Consider the following 16,772-nt stretch of genomic DNA (forward strand, 5'->3'; position numbering starts at 1 on the left):
TTAGCTTTGCGACAGTATCAAAAAGGAATTTCGGATTGTTCTTATTTTCCTCAATTCAGCTAGAAAAATAGGATGATCGAGCAGCAGTAAGGGCTCTTCGGTACTGCACGGTACTGTCTTTCCAAGCTAGTCGGAAGACTTCCAGTTTGGTGTGGCGCCATTTCCGTTCAAATTTTCTGGAAGCTTGCTTCAGAGCTCGGGTATTTTCTGTGTACCAGGGAGCTAGTTTCTTATGAGAAATGTTTTTAGTTTTTAGGGGTGCAACTGCGTCTAGGGTATTGCACAAGTTTAAATTGAGTTCCTCAGTTAGGTGGTTAACTGATTTTTGTCCTCTGGCGTCCTTGGGTAGACAGAGGGAATCTGGAAGGACATCAAGGAATCTTTGTGTGTTCTGTGAATTTATAGCACGACTTTTGATGTTCCTTGGTTGGGGTCTGAGCAGAGTATTTGTTGCAATTGCAAACGTAATAAAATGGTGGTCCGATAGTCCAGGATTATGAGGAAAAACATTAAGATCCACAACATTTACTCCATGGGACAAAACTAGGTCCAGAGTATGACTGTGACAGTGAGTGGGTCCAGAGACATGTTGGACAAAACCCACTGAGTCGATGATGGCTTCGAAAGCCTTTTGGAGTGGGTCTGTGGACTTTTCCATGTGAATATTAAAGTCACCAAAGATTAGAATATTGTCTGCTATGACTACAAGGTCCGATAGGAATTCAGGGAACTCAATGAGGAACGCTGTATATGGCCCAGGAGGCCTGTAAACAGTAGCTATAAAAAGTGATTGAATAGGCTGCATAGATTTTATGACTAGAAGCTCAAAAGGCGAAAACTTCATTTTTTTTTTTGTAAATTGAAATTTGCTATCGTAAATGTTAGCAACACCTCCGCCTTTGCGGGATGCACGGGGGATATGGTTACTAGTGTAGCCAGGAGGTGAGGCCTCATTTAACACAGTAAATTCATCAGGCTTAAGCCATGTTTCAGTCAGGCCAATCACATCAAGATTATGATCAGTGATTAGTTAATTGACTATAATTGCCTTTGAAGTAAGGGATCTAACATTAAGTAGCCCTATTTTGAGATGTGAGGTATCATGATCTCTTTCAATATTGACAGGAATGGAGGAGGTCTTTATTCTAGTGAGATTGCTAAGGCGAACACCGCCATGTTTAGTTTTGCCCAACCTAGGTCGAGGCACAGACACGGTCTCAATGGTGATAGCTGAGCTGACTACACTGACTGTGCTAGTGGCAGACTCCACTATGCTGGCAGGCTGGCTAACAGCCTGCTGCCTGGCCTGCACCCTATTTCATTGTGGAGCTAGAAGAGTTAGAGCCCTGTCTATGTTGGTAGATAAGATGAGAGCACCCCTCCAGCTAGGATGGAGTCCGTCACTCCTCAGCAGGTCAGGCTTGGTCCTGTTTGTGGGTGAGTCCCAGAAAGAGGGCCAATTATCTACAAATTCTATCTTTTGGGAGGGGCAGGAACAGTTTTCAACCAGCGATTGAGTTGTGAGACTCTGCTGTAGAGCTCATCACTCCCCCTAACTGATTAGCAATTAGTATTAATACTTCGGTCTCCCCTGTTTTCTCAGCGGCAGCTGTAAGCGGTGGTCTTGTCAGTCGCGGTCTCGTCATCAAAACTAAGACCATCGCCTAAACAAAGACGGTTCTTCTGAATTGCTCTGGAGTTATTCCAGGAAGGAAAGAGAGGAAGGCTCCACACCACACCACTCTTTCATTTGAGCATCTTACCTAGTTATTTTCAGATTTCATTTTGCTCTTTTGTAGCTTTGACAACTGTGTGCGGGTTTTTCATACCTGTTCGCTCCTCTCCCTTAAGGCTTTCCAGATGCTCCCCACCCCTTGGCTGCAACCCATCTAATTTAGTGTACCCTGCGAGCAGAAACCATGTAAAACTCCTGGTCTCTGGCAGCTTTTGGAACTGCAGAACAACCTATGCTCCCATTCAGTCCCTTGACTTTTTGGCCCCTAACAAAGTCATGGATCACCCCAGAGAACACTTATACTCCAGCTACTTTCTCTTCAACTTTGCGGTGGTGGCACAGGGCTACTCTTTTCTCCCTCTCTCAACTCTCCATTTCCTCCTTTGAATTCCATGCTGTGACTGTCACTTGTGCACTCAAGTTAACATTGTTGTCATCAATCGCCCACCAGGGCCCCTTAGAGAGTTCCTCAATAATTTTGACACCTTGTTAAGCTCATTTTCTGACGATGCCTCACCGCTCTTCGTACTTGGCAACTTCACCCTCCCAACGTCTGCCTTCGATTCATTTCTCTCCAACACTCTTTCCCCTCCTTGAACTCACCCTTTCCCAGTCCCCTCCCACTCACAAGGCAGGCAATATGCTTGATGTCATCTTTATCAGAGGCCGTTTGCCTACTAATCTCACTGCCACCCCCCTCCAGGTCTCTGATCCCTACTTTGTTCCTTTTTCTGTCTCCCTTTACTCTAACCATAGCCACTCAGCCCCTACCCAGATAGTCATGCCCTGTCGAAAATCTTTGTCTCTCTCCCACTACACTCGCCTCTTCTATCCTAACATCACTCCCTTCAGCTCAATCCTTCTCCCTTCTCCCTCCTTTCTCCTGATTCTGCACCTTCAACCCCGCATTCTATGACTCGGACTGTCCCCTTTCCTCCGGCCTGGCCCTCCCTTCCTGCTCTGTGGCCGATTGACTCATTGCGAACTTACAGAACAGGGCTGCGGGCAGCTGAGCGTAAATGGAGGACAACTAAACTTATCATCCTTTCACTCCCTCCTCTCTACCCTCTTTCCTCTGTATCCAATGCTAAAGCCACTTTCTATCACTCTAAATTTCAAGCTTCTGCCTCTAATCCCAGGAAACTCTTTTCCACCTTTTCCTCCCTTCTTAATCCTCTACCACTTCCCTCCCTCTCTGCGGACAACTTTGTCAACCACTTTGAAAAGAAGCTTGACAACATCCGCTCCTCATTCAATCGGCCTATTAAGTTCACTGGTCCCATTCACAGAGCACTAACCTACGCCTTGACCTTTTTCTGCCCTCTCCAGATTAAATATTTTGACTAGTGAGGTCCAGCTGCCCAACAACCTGCTGTTATGGGATTTTTATCAATAATGACTAAATGAGGTATACTGCACTATAACTGGCAAGAATTCTACCCTGTCTTTCTTGTAGTATTAAATCATGTTTGTCCATTAGGAAGGGGTTATATGACATGTATCTACGAAGAAAGGAATGTATGTGGAGATAAGAGAGGACAGGGAGGGCTCCTCCAGAGTTATGGTGTCTCTGGGAGCCTGGAACGGTCAGTTGAGGGGTTAAAAACTGTGGTTAGACTCATGAGAAAATCTATGTTGGTGTGTATGTGTGTGCGTAGTTTAGGATGATATAAGAAGGAATGGATTTGTGAAAACTTTGCAGCTCTTGCAAATAAATTGGAACCTGATCAATTGTGAGCTGGGAATTCTGTCTGTTTTATTTAAGACCAGAACTTTACAACCTCTGGGTATCAGACAGATCAATATAATTGGAATTTATGAACACTGATTAAATAATTACTTGACACCTGCCTGGACCCCATTCCCTACTCCCTTCTTCAGACCATCTCTGGAGACCTTCTCCCAATCTTCACTTCCCTCATCAACTCATCCCTGACCACCGGCCATGTCCCCTCTGACTTCAAAATTGCCTGAGATGCTCCTCTCAAAAGAAACCAACACCTGACTCCTCTAATGTCAAAAACTACAGACTGGTATCCCTTTGTTTTTTTCTTTACAAAACACTTGAGCGTGCTGTTTCTAACCAACTCTTTCGCTATCTCTCTCAGAACGATCTTCTTGACCCTAACCAGTCAGCCTTCAAGACATTTCACTCAACCGAGACTGCTCTTATCTGTGTCACGGAGGCTCTCCGCCCTGCCAAAGCTGACTCTCTCTTCTTTGTTTTCATCCTCCTAGATCTATCCGCTGCTTTCGACACGTGAAACATCAGATCCTTTTCTCCACCCTCTCAGGGATGGGAGTTTCAGGCTCTGCACACTCTTGGATTGCATCCTACATGGCAGGCCGCTCCTACCAGGTGATGTGGAGAGGATCTGTGTCTGGGTTCTAGGCTCTCTTCTCTTCTTTCTATACACAAGTCACTTGGCTCTGTCATATCCTCTCCTATCTTTGCTATGCTGATAAAAATAAACTACTCCTTCCCCCCTTCGGACACCCAGGTGGAGTCACGCCTCTGTGCATGCCTGGCAGATATCTCAGCTTGGATGTCGGCCCACCATCTCAAGCTCAACCTCAACAAAATGGAGCTGCTCTGACTCCCAGGAAAGGGTTGCCCACTCCAATACATCTCCATCACAGTTGACAACTCCACGCTGTCTGCCTTCTAGAGTGCAAAGAACCTTGGCATGACCCTGGATAACAGCCTGTCATTCTCACCAAACATCAAAGCAGTAACTCGCTCCTGCAGGTTTATTCTCTACAACATCCATAGAGTACAACCCTACCTCACACAGGAACCGGTGCAGGTCCTAACCCAGGCACTTGTCTTCTCCTGTCTGGACTACTGCCACTTGCTGTTGGCTGGTTTCCCAGCTTGTACCATCAAAGCCTGCAATTTATCCAGAATGCTGCAGCCGCCTGGTGTTCAACTTTCCCAAGTTTTCCCATGTCACCCTGCTCCTCAGCACACTCCACTGGCTTCCAGGCGAAGCTTGCATCCATTACATGACCATGGTACTTGCCTATGGCACAGCAAGAGGAAATGGCCCTCCCCACTTTCAGGCTATGCTCAAACACTGCAACTCAACTCGAGCATTCCGTTTCTCCACTACGGAAGTGTACGGGAGGGCAGCTCCTGCTCAGCCCAGTCCAAGTTCTTCTCTGTCCTGGCAACCCAATGGTTGAATCAGCTTCCCCCTGAAGCTGGGACACCAGAGTCCCTGCCCATCTTCAGAAAACATCTGAAACCCTACCTCTTCAGAGACTATCTTAAATAATCCCACAGGACCACCTCCTCACCCCGACCAATCCCTAAGAAAAATTACTAATTTTATGAACTATACACTCGCGCTTGACTTTCTTTCCACCTTATTAGCTCTGACTTTGCTGATATCTACTTTACTGAGGAAAATGTACTTACTAGGACTGTGATACACCATATTTACAAAAGTATGTGGACACCCCTTCAAATGAGTGGATTCGGCTATTTCAGTCACACCTATTGCTGACAGGTGTTTAAAATCGAGCACACAGTTATTCAATCTCCATATACAGCCATTGGCAGTAGAATGGTCTTAATGAAGAGCTCAGTGACTTTCAATGTGGCAATGTCATAGGATGCCACCTTTCTAACTTCTAACTTCTAATTTCGTCAAAATTCTGCCATGCTAGAGCTGCCACAGTCAACTGTAAGCGCTGTTATTGTGTGTAAGTGCTGTTATTGTTAAATACAAAATGTCTAAGAGCAACAACGGCTCAGCCGTAAAGTAGTAGAACGCGCAAGCTCACTGAACGGGACTGCCGAGTGCTGAAGCGTCTACTGCGTAACAGATTGTCTGTCCTCGGTTATAGCACTCACTACCAAGTTCCAAACTGCCTCTGGAAGAAGCGTCAGCACAAGAACTGTTCGCCGGGAGCTTCATGAAATGGGTTTCCATGGCTTAGCAGCTACACACAAGCCTAAGATCACCATGTGCAATGCCAAGCGTTGGCTGGAGTGGTGTAAAGCTCGCCTCCATTGGTCTCTGGAGCAGCGGAAATGCGTTATTTGGAGTGATGCGTTATTTGCGTTAAATGCGTTATGATGCGTTAAATGCGTTATTTGGACGCTTCACCATCTGGCAGTCCGACGGGCGAATCTAGGTTTGGCGGATGCCAGGACAATGCTACCTGCCCCAGTGCATAGTGCCAACGGTAATGTTTGGTGGCGGGGCAACTTAATTCCAGTGAATTAACGCTACAGCATGCAATGACATTCTAGACGATTGGGAAGGTCCTTTGCTGTTTCAGCGTGACAATGCCCCCATGCACAAAGTGAGGTCCATACAGAAATGGTTTCTTGAGATTGGTGTGGAATAACTTGACTGGCCTTTACAGAGCCCTGATCTCAATCCCATCAAACACCTTTGGGATGAATTGGAACACCGATTCTAAGCCAGACCTAAACGCCCAACATCAGTGCCCAACCTCACTAATGCTCTTGTGGCTGAATGGAAGCCGATAACAGCGTCTGCTAAATTACTAAAATATGTAAATGCAAAAATGTAAACCAACGGCAACAGTGGGAGGAAAACACAGGCCATTACTCTCCTCTGAACTGAAACACTAAACCTGAAATACATTTACTGTATTGACTTACTGAAATAACATTTTTAGCTCTTCTTTCTTATTGCAAGGGTTTGCCTCAGACCGACTTAGAGCTCCAACAGACTTTCACCCTCATAGACAAGACAACAGTTCATCATCTCACCTCCATTCACACACGCCAGGTCGTTACAACTACTCGTTTATTAAAGAAGTGAAGGGATATGAGAAGGAGTGAGCGGAATACATCTGTTTTCCCCTGACTGTGAAAGGAAGAGTGTTGTTAGCCAGTGTGTCTTACAGCAGTGATTAGTTATGGACTGCTGTTATGTCCTCTTTGCCAGAACCATCCGGCTCCCCAGAACGGAGCCAATTCAGCAGCCAGTTTCACTTTCAGCCTATTCTCCATCAGGAAACTGGCGTCCGTGAGATGCCCACTCACACAAACACTGACACACAGCAGCAAGGCTTTCTGCCGAAACCTTACGAACACACACACACACACACACACACACACACACACACACACACACACACACACACACACACATACACATACACACACACACACACACACACTCCTGGTGTGTTGAGCCTCATATGGCAGAGGAACAACAGGAGGATTAAAACTACTATTCACCTCAAACACACTGACAGGCAGCCAGAGCGAAATAATAGTGTTTGAGGTGGGGTGTGTAGGGTGAGGACATGTGAGGTGAAGAGTGTGTATGTGTGTGTGTGTGTGTGTGTGTGTGTGTGTGTGTGTGTGTGTGTGTGTGTGTGTGTGTGTGTGTGTGTGTGTGTGTGTGTGCGCTAGGGGGAAAAGGGCAGGGAGATGAAAGGAGAGTGCTGCTTTCAATTTATTTTCCTGCAGTGATCACGACATGAGACAAACACACACACACAAACACACACTCTCTCTCTCTCTTCTGTGCAGACTGCTCTCTCACCCTGTGCCTGTAAAGTCTCTCTGCAGGTGAGCGATTAAGGCACTGACTGCAACCTGCATCAGTGAGAGACACACACACCACACACACACACACACACACACACACAAACATCAGCTGTATGTCCACCTGTTAGTGTGTGATTTGTGTTTTGAGCAGTAGCTGGAATCCCTCACCAGTGCTGGAACCAAGCCATTCATAAACAATGGAACCTGTCCTTTCAACCAATAGTAACCAGACAGGCCTGGGAGAAAGAGTGGAAGGACTGAGAGAGAGAGAGCGAAAGATAGAGATAGAGAAAGAGATGTATGACCATATTAGAGACACACATTTCCCTAAGATTACACAGATACGCAAAGAATTTGAAAACAAACCCAATTTTGATAAACTTCCAAATCTATTGGGTGGAATACCACAGTGCGCCATCACAGCAGCAAGATTTGTGACCTGTTGCCACATGAAAAGGGCAACCACTGAAGGACAAATAACATTGTAAATAAAAGCCATATTTATGTTTATTTATTTTCATTTTTGTACATAATATAACATTTACAATGCCTTTATTCTTTTGGAACGTTTGTGAGTGTAATGTTTACTGTTAATTTGTATTGTTTATTTCACTTTTGTTTATTATCTAGGTCACTTGCTGTGGCAATGTGTCCCATGCCAATAAAGCGCTTAAATTGAACTGAATTAAATTGAGATGGGGGGGGGGGGTGGAGTAAGAGAGACAGACAGACAGACAGACAGACAGACAGACAGACAGACAGACAGACAGGTAAGTTAGTTAGACTGCTGGATATGATCTGTCATCTGTCAGTCAGTCAGTCAGTCAGTCAGGTAAATGAGTTAGACTGCTGGATATGATCTGTCATCAGTCAGTCAGTCAGTCAGTCAGGTAAATGAGTTAGACTGCTGGATATGATCTGTCATCAGTCAGTCAGTCAGTCAGTCAGTCAGTCAGTCAGGTAAATGAGTTAGACTGCTGGATATGATCTGTCATCTGTCAGTCAGTCAGTCAGTCAGTCAGTCAGTCAGGTAAATGAGTTAGACTGCTGGATATGATCTGTCATCAGTCAGTCAGTCAGTTAGTCAGGTCAATGAGTTAGACTGCTGGATATGATCTGTCAGTCAGTCAGTCAGTCAGTCAGGTAAATGAGTTAGACTGCTGGATATGATCAGTCAGTCAGTCAGTCAGTCAGTCAGTCAGTCAGGTAAATTAGTTAGACTGCTGGATATGATCTGTCATCAGTCAGTCAGTCAGTCAGTCAGGTAAATGAGTTAGACTGCTGGATATGATCTGTCATCAGTCAGTCAGTCAGTTAGTCAAGTAATTGAGATAGTGTTTCAGAGTTGTGAGGTAGACTGCAGTATGCGATCTAACTCCCAAAGAGAAAGGCCTGGCTTGTTCTGATCATCATGCCTTAGAGAGTCAGTCCTCTGAACATCAGTATCTACTGACAACGGCCCAAAGCCTTTTCAGACCATCTGTATTCCTCCACCAATACACTTGGTACTTTCTCTTTCCTGAATACTTCCCCAATAAATACAAATCAATGAAAAATACTATTATAGAGACTCTCATCTATTAGCAGCACTCTACAGCGATGCCTGAACATACTACAATAAATATATCTGACAGTTGGAGCTTATGCTGATAGAACTGTTGTATAGAACACTTAAAATGTGTTATAAGGTATGTATGATGGTAAAGCACAAAACTTGTCTTCATGCCCAAATAAGAGTGTCGGTATGAAAAAGGTGGCATATATTTGAGGAGGCTTTTTATTCCACGTTGACTGCATACAGCTGTTACCTAGCAACAGATGTTAATGGATGTAGAATGTGCATACTGGTTATTCTCAAATATTGTTTTATTGCTTTCGTGATATTTTATTCTAATTATTAATCATTGCTCTTTATTCAGACATTTCTGAAACCACACACATATAGAACTGGACATCTTCGTGCCGAAGATTGAGGGCAGCTAGCAAGCTAGCAACATACTGTTTGGAGAGGTAGTATGGAGGATGATGATGAGGGAGTGGGGAGGTGGGTGAGATATTGTCAATACAATTGCATAATAGAAATGGAATTTGATTTGTATGTGATTTGTATGTCCAATTACAAAACTCTTATTTTTTAAATATAAACTATATAAACATAAATATATTTTTCAAAAAAAGAAACGTCCCTTTTTCAGGACCGTGCTTGTTCAATGAACCATATACAATTAATGAACATGCACCTGTGGAACGGTCGTTAAGACACTAACAGTTCACAAACTGTAGGCAATTAAAATACAGTTATGAAAACTTAGAACACTAAAGAGGCCTTTCTACTGACTCTGAAAAACACAAAAAGAAAGATGCCCAGGGCCCCTGCTCATCTGCGTGAACGTGCCTTAGGCATGCTGCAAGGAGGCGTGAGGACTGCAGATGTGGCCAGGGCAATGCATTGCAATGTCAGTACTGTGAGACGCCGAAGACAGCGCTACAGGGATACAAGACAGACAGCTGATCGTCCGCGCAGTGGCAGACCACGTGTAACATCACCTGCACAGGATCTGTACATCCGAACATCACACCTGCGGGACAGGTACAGGATGGCAACAACAACTGCCCGAGTTACACCAGGAACGCACAATCCCTCCATCAGTGCACAGACTGTTCGCAATAGGCTGAGAGAGGCTGGACTGAGGGCTTGTAGGCCTGTTGTAAGGCAGGTCCTCACCAGACATCACCATCAACAACATTGCCTATGGGCACAAACCCACCGTCGCTGGACAAGATAGAACTGGAAAAAAGTGCTCTTCACTGACAAGTCGCGGTTTTGTTTCACCAGGGGTGATGCTAGGATTCGCGTTTATCGTTGAAGGAATGAGCGTTACACCGAGGCCTGTACTCTGGATTTGGAGGTGGAGAGTCCGTCATGGTCTGGGGCGGTGTGTCACAGCATCATCGGACTAAGCTTGTTGTCGTTGCAGGCAATCTCAATGCTGTGCGTTACAGGGAAGACATCCTCCTCCCTCATGTGGTACCCTTCCTGCAGGCTCATCCTGAGATGACCCTCCAACATGACAATGCCACCAGCCATATTGCCTGCTCTGTGCGTGATTTCCTGCAAGACAGGAATGTCAGTGTTCTGCCATGGCCAGCGAAGAGCCCGGATCTCAACCCCATTGAGCACATCGGGGACAAGTTGGATCGAAAGGTGAGGGCTATGGCCATTCCCCCCCAGAAATGTATGGGAACTTGCAGGTGCCTTGGTGGAAGAGTGGGATAACATCTCACAGCAAGAACTGGCAAATCTGGTGCAGTCCATGAGGAGGAGATGCACTGCAGTACTTAATGCAGCTGATGGCCACACCAGATACTGACTGTTACTTTTGATTTTGATTTTGTCCCTTTGTTCAGGGACACATTATTCCATTTCTGTTAGTTACATTTCTGTGGAACTTGTTCAGTTTATGTCTCAGATGTTGAATCTTGTTATGTTCATACATATATTTACACATGTTAAGTTTGCTGAAAATAAATGCAGTTTACAGTGAGAGGATGTTTCTTTTCTTGCTGATTTAATATATATATATTTACCCCTTTTTCTCCACAATTTTGTGGTATCCAACTGGTAGTTATAGTCTTGTCCCATCACTGCAACTCCCATACGGACTCGGGAGAGATGAAGGTCTAGAGCCGTGCGTCCTCCAAAACACAACCCAGCCAAGCCGCAGTGCTTCTTGACACAACGTCCGCTTAACCCAGAAGTCAGCCGCACCAATGTGTTTGAGGAAACACCGTACACCAGCAATACAGCGTGCATTGCACCCGGCACGCCACAGGATTCGCTAGTGCACGATGGGATAAGAACATTCCTGCCGGCCAAACCATCCCCTAACCCGGACAACGCTGGGCCAATTGTGCGCCGCCCCATGGGACTCCCGGTCGCAAACCAGGATCTCTAGTGGCACAGCTAGCACTGTGATGCAGTGCCTTATACCACCGCGCCACTCGGGAGGCCACTGAAAAACCCTTCCTTTTTAATCAAATCACTTGCTAGCTGGTGGTGAAGTATGTGGCCATTGAGGACAGCAGTGTCGATCAGATCGAAAAAAATATATATATTTTTTAAATTCTGCATTTGTGAGTTCTCATTTTGAAAGACATTGCTAATGCTACAGCTTAGTCCACCTGCGACATACATAAACAACACTGAATGGCTCCAGGTTAGTGTCAGGGGTGACGTGATTGGCTGCTGGTGTGGTGATACTGATGATTTGTCCCCACAGATGGTTTGTTTACATAGCAGGGTAGGATAATTAACGTGGACGGTTAGAAGAACTAACACAGCAGGTTGGGTGAATGAATGTAGCAGGTTTAGAGAATGGTTAGGAAAATTGTCAAGGTTAGGCTTAGCTACAATGCTACAGTTCTCAACAACTGTGGTCCCCAATACGACTTCTAGACAGGGCTGTTGTAGGCCTACCCCATCTAACCACAACGGTAGAAATGTAAACAAATCATTGTTAGCGACAAATGATCAGTATCATAACACCGGCATGGGCCACTTGTATCAATAAACCCTTATCAGAAAATGGTGTGCTAATCCTTTCTTTATTTACTGTTTTATTCACCTTTTTAAGTGCTGTTGACAAATCATGCGTTCTGATTTTTGCATAGATTGTAATTGACACATATGATACAGTGGGGCAAAAAAGTATTTAGTCAGCCACCAATTGTGCAATTTCTCCCACTTAAAAAGATGAGAGAGGCCTGTAATTTTCATCATCACTTCAACTATGACAGACAAAATGAGAAGAAAAAAATCCAGAAAATCACATTGTAGGATTTTTAATGAATTTATTTGCAAATTATGGTGGAAAATAAGTATTTGGTCAATAACAAAAGTTTATCTCAATACTTTGTTATATACCCTTTGTTGGCAATGACAGAGGTCAAATATTTTCTGTAAGTCTTCACAAGGTTTTCACACACTGTTGCTGGTATTTTGCCCCATTCCTCCATGCAGATCTCCTCTAGAGCAGTGATGTTTTGGGGCTGTTGCTGGGCAACACGGACTTTCAACTCCCTCCAAAGATTTTCTATGGGGTTGAGATCTGGAGTGCCCTTGATCTTCAATGCCCTTGCTGATGGAAGGAGGTTTTCACTCAAAATCTCACCATACATGGCCCCATTCATTCTTTCCTTTACACGGTTCAGTCGTCCTGGTCCCTTTGCAGAAAAACAGCCCCAAAGCATGATGTTTCCACCCCCATGCTTCACAGTAGGTATGGTGTTCTTTGGATGCAACTCAGCATTCTTTGTCCTCCAAACACGACGAGTTGAGTTTTTACCAAAAAGTTATATTTTGGTTTCATCTGACCATATGACATTCTCCCAATCTTCTTCTGGATCATCCAAATGATCTCTAGCAAACTTCAGACGAGCCTGGACATGTACTGGTTTAAGCAGGGGGACACGTCTGGCACTGCAGGATTTGAGTCCCTGGCGGCGTAGTGTGTTACTAATGGTAGGCTTTGTTACTTTGGTCCCAGCTCTCTGCAGGTCATTCACTAGGTCCCCGTGTGGTTCTGGGATTTTTGCTCACCGTTCTTGTGATCATTTAGACCCCACGGGGTGAGATCTTGCGTGGAGCCCAAGACCGAGGGAGATTATCAGTGGTCTTGTATGTCTTCCATTTCCTAATAATTGCTCCCACAGTTGATTTCTTCAAACCAAGCTGCTTACCTATTGCAGATTCAGTCTTCCCAGCCTGGTGCAGGTCTACAAGTTTGTTTCTGGTGTCCTTTGACAGCTCTTTGGTCTTGGCCATAGTGGAGTTTGGAGTGTGACTGTTTGAGGTTGTGGACAGGTGTCTTTTTTACTGATAACAAGTTCAAACAGGTGCCATTAATACAGGTAACGAGTGGAGGACAGAGGAGCCTCTTAAAGAATAAGTTACAGGTCTGTGAGAGCCAGAAATCTTGCTTGTTTGTAGTTGACCAAATACTTATTTTCCACCACAATTTGCAAATAAATTCATAAAAAATCCTACAATGTGATTTTCTGGATTTTTTTCCCTCATTTTGTCTGTCATAGTTGAAGTGTACCTATGATGAAAATTACAGGCCTCTCTCATCTTTTTAAGTGGGAGAACTTGCACAATTGGTGGCTGACTAAATATTTTTTGCCCCACTGTATATGTAAAGGTTGTACTGATTATGATGAGCTAATGCCTAGCTATTTACCAGCTATGTGTGGAGCCATGTTGACATCATTCAATGCATTCTGAGTGTCACGTAAACATCTATCAGAGGAAAGATGTTATAGCAAAACGAGGTGAAGGAGAAATGATGACTAACAGGAATGTAAACTGTTCACATAATGTTCACATAATTTGAGAGAAATAAGCTTTTTGTGCCTATGGAAAATGTATGGTATCTTTTATTTCAGCTCATGAAACATGGGACCAACACTTGTGTGTTTATATTTTTGTTCAGTGTAGTAATTGCCATTAACTAATTCATATTATGATTTCTATCAGCTGAGAGTTGGCTAAATATGACCGCTTGTGTTAGCTCACAGTTTACTTAGTTAGCGCTAGGACTAATTCAGCCTACATTTTCTGATTAGGATGTGAATTGCGTTATGCTGTCGCTACTTTTGTGACAGAGGCCATCAATGACGTTTAAGAGAGGGAGGATGAAAAATGTTATGAGAATGGCCTTATTTCAATTAGGGCATACTGGATGACTTATTCATATTCCATTCACCCAGCTCAATGTAATATTGATAGGTTTAGGCTACTACATGATAGTAGAATTTTCCCTATACTATATATCATGAGGTTGCTACAACCTAGCCTATGAATGAAAGTTTACAGCATAGGTGCATAGGTGGAGATTACAATGTGTTAATCAAGGTGACAGACACTGACACATTCAATGCCACCTTGCTCGTGCCCGCATCTACTCGTGCCCGCATCTAGCTGATCTAGGGTGTAATCATTAGTCCAACAGTTGCAAACAAGATTTTCTATTGGACAAATTCAGGTATGTTTATCCCCATTTCATTCCGTTTAAGAACATTTTCAACAGAATCGGAGGAATGAATACACCCATGATCACACACAAACACAGATCCTTTTCATCGCAGACACATGCAAACAGCTGTAGAATTCCTTCTCGCATCTACGCACCCTACTCCTCTCACCTTTTCCCTTCGCTCATGGACTTCAGTGCACAACATCAGCTGTCTGTGAACAGGCGTAAAAACCTTTCCAAGCTAAACCTTCGTATCACAACCATTAACTGCTACACACCACCTACAGTTGAAGTCGGAAGTTTAAATACACTTAGGTTGGAGTTATTAAAACTCATTTTTCAACCACTCCACACATTTCTTGTTAACAAACTATAGGTTTGGCAAGTCGGTTAGGACATCTACCTTGTGCATGACACAAGTAATTTTTCCAACAATTGTTTACAGATGTAACGATCGTCTGTGGTGGAAGAAGGTGAGGACCAAAGCGCAGCGTGGTAAGTGTTCATATTTTTTATCAAATAACTGAACACTGACCAAAACGACAACCGAATCGTCCAGTAAGGTGAATGAAAAAAACACCCACAAAACACAGGTGGGAAAAGGCTACCTAAGTATGATTCTCAATCAGAGACAACGAACGACACCTGCCTCTGATTGAGAACCATACCATACCAGGCCAAACACAAAACCACAACATAGAAAAAAGATCATAGACTACCCACCCAACTCACACCCTGACCAAACTAAAACAAAGACATAACAAAGGAAATAAGGTCAGAACATGACAGATTATTTAATTTATTAATCACTGTATCACAATTCCAGTGGATCAGATGTTTACACACACTAAGTTGACTGTGACTTTAAACAATTTGGAAAATTCCAGAAAATGATGTCATGGCTTTAGAAGCTTCTGATAGGCTAATTGACATCATTTGAGACAATTGGAGGTGTAGCTTTGAATGTATTTCAAGACCTACCTTCAAACTCAGTGCCTCTTTGCTTGACATCATGGGGAAATCAAAAGAAATCAGCCCAAAAAATTGTAGACCTCCACATGTCTGGTTCATCCTGGGGCAATTTCCAAACGCCTGAAGGTACCACGTTCATCTGTACAAACAATAATACGCAAGTATAAACACCATGGGACTGGAACTAATGCGTCAGTAAACCCACTTACAATCCTGCAGAACAGTGTACAGTCAGCAAACAGTTTAGCAGTTAGACCGGCGGGCCCCGGTGGCAATACATTAATAAAACCAAAAGTCTTGACATGGAAGAGTTCCAGTGTCCTTTGATTGGGTGGACAGCATGTCAGTTCATTCTGCAAGAGCTTTGATTGGTTGGAGGACATCCTCCGGAAGTTGACATTTTTAAATTTTATTTTATTTCACCTTTATTTAACCAGGTAGGCTAGTTCAGAACAAGTTCTCATTTGCAACTGCGACCTGGGCAAGATAAAGCGTAGCAATTCGACACATACAACAACACAGTTACACATGGAATAAACAAAACATAGTCAATAATACAGTAGAACAAAAGAAAACAAAAAGTCTAATTACAGTGAGTGGAAATGAGGTAAGTTAAGGAAATAAATAGGCCACGGTGGCGAACTAATTACAATATAGCAATTAAACACTGGAATGGTAGATTGGCAGAAGATGAATGTGCAGGTAGAGATACTGGGGTGCAAAGGAGCAAAATAAATAAATACCAGTATGGGGATGAGGTAGGTCCATGGGCTGTTTACAGATGGGCTATGTACAGGTGCAGTGATCTGTAAGCTGCTCTGACAGCTGGTGCTTAAAGCTAGTGAAGGAGATGTGAGTCTCCAGCTTCAGAGATGTTTGCAATTTGTTCCAGTCATGGGCAGCAGAGAACTGGAAGGAAAGACGAGCAAAGGAGGAATTGGCTTTGGGTGTGACCAGTGAGATATATCTCCTGGAGCGCGTGCTACGAGTGGGTGCTGCTATGGTGACCAGTGAGCTGAGATAAGGTAGGGCTTTACCTAGCAGAGACTTGTAGATAACCTGTAGCCAGTGGATTTGGCGACGAGTATGAAGCGAGGGCCAACCAACGAGAGAGTACAGGTTGCGATGGTGGGTAGTGTATGGGGCTTTGGTGACAAAACGGATGGCACTGTGATAGACTGCATCCAGTTTGTTGAGCAGAGTGTTGGAGGCAATTTTATAGATGGCATCACCAAAGTCGAGGATCGGTAGGATGGTCAGTTTTACGAGGGTATGCTTGGCAGCATGAGTGAAGGATGCTTTGTTGCGATATAGGAAGCCGATTCTAGATTTAATTTTGGATTGGAGATGATTAATGTGAGTCTGGAAGGAGAGTTTACAGTCTAACCAGACACCTAGGTATTTGTAGTTGTCCACGTATTCTAAGTCAGAGCCGTCCAGAGTAGTGATGCTGGACGGGCGGGCAGGTGCGGGAAGTGATCGATTGAATAGC

The sequence above is a fragment of the Oncorhynchus mykiss genome, chromosome 5, assembly GCF_057628025.1.
Source record: "Oncorhynchus mykiss isolate SJ-2025 chromosome 5, ASM5762802v1, whole genome shotgun sequence".
In the NCBI taxonomy this organism is placed as follows: Eukaryota; Metazoa; Chordata; class Actinopteri; order Salmoniformes; family Salmonidae; genus Oncorhynchus; species Oncorhynchus mykiss.